This window comes from Peromyscus californicus, unplaced genomic scaffold, assembly GCF_007827085.1.
Source record: "Peromyscus californicus insignis strain IS unplaced genomic scaffold, ASM782708v3 Scaffold_4__1_contigs__length_199733344, whole genome shotgun sequence".
NCBI classification, from domain to species: domain Eukaryota; kingdom Metazoa; phylum Chordata; class Mammalia; order Rodentia; family Cricetidae; genus Peromyscus; species Peromyscus californicus.
Window position 1 is genome coordinate 190,752,155 of NW_026294562.1, and position 3,888 is coordinate 190,756,042.

Sequence of the window (3,888 nt, forward strand, 5' to 3'; positions counted from 1 at the left end):
GCATCACAAATTCCCTGTCAGAGAGAAGCAGCTCCATGACAAGAGCAATTGAGTTCTACACAGCATTCACACTGGGGCCTATGCTACACCAGTGACAGTTATGGAATACCTAACCAAAGCCTGTGCTTCATTGTCTTGAGAAACAATAATAAAGCCAAATTCAGAAATTTCCTGAACCGTGCTGTTCTACCACTACCCAGCTCATCACGGAAACACTGTTACATTTACAACATTACAAAAATGTTGATTTTTATAGTTTCAAAAACATCCATACAGATCTTGTGTGCTACCTTTCAAATACCAAATAAGATCTATCACCCCCTCCCAATCAATCATTATTAAGGAGAAGATAATGTGAGTATTTGATTTCTAAAATATGGTTTCCCTTTAAATGCCTCAGTTCACATACATCAATTTCTTGTGTTGACCCATTTCTTCTGTTTTACCTGTGATTTCATGCAATGTTTTTCTCATTTTACATTCCAGTACTGGCAGGGAAGAAATTTTTTTGAGTGTCTTATAGGCAAATAGTAACTGGGAAGTCACCCTGTGTTTCTTATTATACCATTTTCTATTCATTTATTTTTATTTTCATTCTAGAACCCGCAGTGCCAATGAGACAGTGTGCTAATGAGTGTGGGATGAGGAGCCTCTTTCAGTGGATATGAATTTGTAGAGGAAGATGCACAAATATAGCGCCAGTCATTTCTGTGAGTAGTAATAAATCTTATATGGCATTTGAGATAAGGTAGAATGGGGGAAAGGGTTTATCAGCTCCACATCTTAAAGAAATTAACACCTAAAGTTTAGAAAGGAGTCAAGAAATGCCCTGCTAATCTACAAGCTACGCCTGCCAGAAATCCAGGTAGACGACCTGCAGACCTTCCCTTCTTCCTGATTCATCCAGATCCAACCCCCCAAGGCTTGTCATCAGCTTTGCAGCAGAACTTCAGTGGCAGCCTTCACAGTCCCACTGTTCCCATTTCCTGTTGATCCCACAGATATTCCCTTTCAAACCTCCCTCTCACCACCAATTACTGTATCATAGCACCCAATTCTAGCAGGCACATATTGCTTACCCTTCCATAGGCCACTCCTTCCAGAAAACAAGTCTTCCCATAAACCTTTTCTCTCCCTCTGTTCCTACAGATCCAATCACCCCAATATCATCCACAGCAATATTGCAGAACATCTCTGGTAGACTGCTCCCTGACATAAAAGATATAATGCAAACTAGCCAAGACAATGTGTCTCCACTAGTGCCTAGTGACCCTATCACTTCAGTATTGAAACATTCCAACATTTGTGAAGCCTGAAACCAAGACCTTAAATAGCTTTTATGAATATAATGAGGGTTCTTAAACATGAATTTATTAAATACTTTAAAGAAATCCAGGAAAAGGATCGGTAGAGAGAAGAAGCTGAATGACTGAGAGACATAGGGAAGTGCAAAACAGAACTGACTAAAATAAAACAAAATAAAAATTAATTATTTGATTCATAAATATTCTGTAGCATTCATAGATCAATGTCTAGCCCAGTCTACACCAGAGAGGCTTCCTCTGGTAACTGCTTGAAGCATATGCAGAAATCAGACCCACAGCCAAACATTAATTGGAGCATAGGGAACCTTGAAGAAGAAGACAGGAAGGATTATAGGAAGCAAGGAAACCAGGAGAACATGGCCCATAGAATCACCTAAGCAGGGCGTATAGGGGCTCACAACAACTGGAGCAGAAATTATGGTGACTGCATGGGTCTGTGCTAAGTTCTCTGTGTACATGCAGTAGTTATTTAGCTTGTGAAGTTTATGATACTCTTAACAGTGGAAGATGAGAGTCTCTGACTATATTGTTTCCTTATGAAACACTTTTCTTCCTATTAGGCTGCCTCATCCAGCCTTGATATGAGAGATTTTTCCTAGTTTTGTTGTCACTTGTTATGCTGTGTTTGCTTGACCTCCCCGGGAGGCCTGCCCCTTAATGAAGGGAAAAGGAGAAGCAGTGGATCTAGAGAAGAGTGTAGGTGTGTGATGAGTAGGACAGGATGGAGTGGAGGAAGGGGAAGCTATGGAGAAGATGTATTATATGTGAGAATAATGACGATTGAAAAAGAAATCCAGGAAAACAAAACAAACAGGACAAGGAAATAAATAAAACAGTTCAAGACCTTAAAATTGAAATAAAATAAAAAAAAAATGACCAAAAGTGAAATAATTCTGGAAATAAAAATTTTAGGAAATCAAACAGCAGCAATAAAACCCAGATTCACTATCATTGTGGACCATTCCAACCCAATTTTTTATGTATCTTCAGAGACAAATATGCAGTTTCATAGGGGAAAGCCACAACAAAAGATACAGAATTGCTGAAATAATTAAGAAAAATTAAATAAAAATTTTAGAAGTTTGACCATTCCTGATTTCAATTTGAAAAAAACCAATAGTAACAAAAACAGCATAGTACTGGAATAAAAAGAGACAAACTGATCACTGGAATCAAATTGACATCCTAGATATAAATTCACACACCTATGGACACCTGATTATGAAAATAAGAGACAAAATACACGTTTGAAAAAATAAGGCATTTTCAACAAATGTCTTCATATAGAAGACAACTTGTATCAAGTGCCTTAACATAAAGCCAGATATCCTGAACCTAGTAGAAAAGAAAGTGAGAAAGAACCTTGAAGTCATTGCAATTGGAGAAGAATTTCTGAATAGAACACTATAAGTTTACACACTAAGACCAACAATTAACAAACAGGGACTCATGAAGAAGAAAAGCTCCTCTAAGGCAAAGGACACTACCCTGAGACAAATCAGCAGCCTAAGGAATGGAAACAAGGCTTTTACCATCTCCACATCTGATAGAGGACTTATATCCACAACACATAAAGAACTCAAGAGACTAGTTATCAAAAACCAATAATCCAATTTTAGAATGCAATAGTGAACTAAACCCAGAATTCACTAAAGAGAAAACTCAAATTACTGAGAAAAACTTAAGGAATGTTATTTTGCCTTGTCTTACTGTGTATTGTTTTGTCATCTTTGGTTCTTGTCTTTTGGAGTACACTTTTGGAAGGTTAATGGAGGCATAGTGGATGTGAGAGCGTGTGTGTAGTTAGGGGAGAGTTGTGTGTGAGAACAACACAATGTGTTTAGTCTCACCATTGTGCTATCAAAGTTTCACATTCACTCAGATATTGAAAGAACAGAGTTTATTTCAATTATTATTGTATATTGGAGAAAGGAGAGACCTTGAACACTAGAATATTGTCTAATAGCCAGGTCTTGTGGAATGAGTGGTAGATTGGAATTTTATAGGAGACAATGTACAGAAAAACAGTATGAATAATAATTTTAGGCATCATCATTAGAAGAAGGTTGAGAGTCACAAGCTAATGCATACATCATACATTGTTGTAGCTAGAGTTTTCCTGCCTGGCCCACGGTCAGGGCAAACCTCTCTCACCTGCCAGTCCCACAGCCGCTCAGACCCAACCAAGTAAACACAGAGACTTATATTGGTTACAAACTGTATGGCCGTGGCAGGCTTCTTGTTAACTGTTCTTACAGCTTAAATTAATCCATTTCTATAAATCTATACCTCCCACATGGCTTGTGGCTTACCAGCATCTTTACATGCTGTTTGTCATCATGGAGGCTGGCAGTGTCTCTCTGACTCAGCCTTCCACTTCCCAGCTTTATTCTCCTCCTTGTCCCACCTACACTTCCTGCCTAGCCAATGGCCAAACAGTGTTTTATTTATTGACTAATCAGAAACACATTTGCCATACAGAACATCCCAGAGCACATTGTATCCTAAGAGATGGTTCTGTACCAACACTAAAGTTGTCAGTTTCAATTAAGGAAATGTCAGT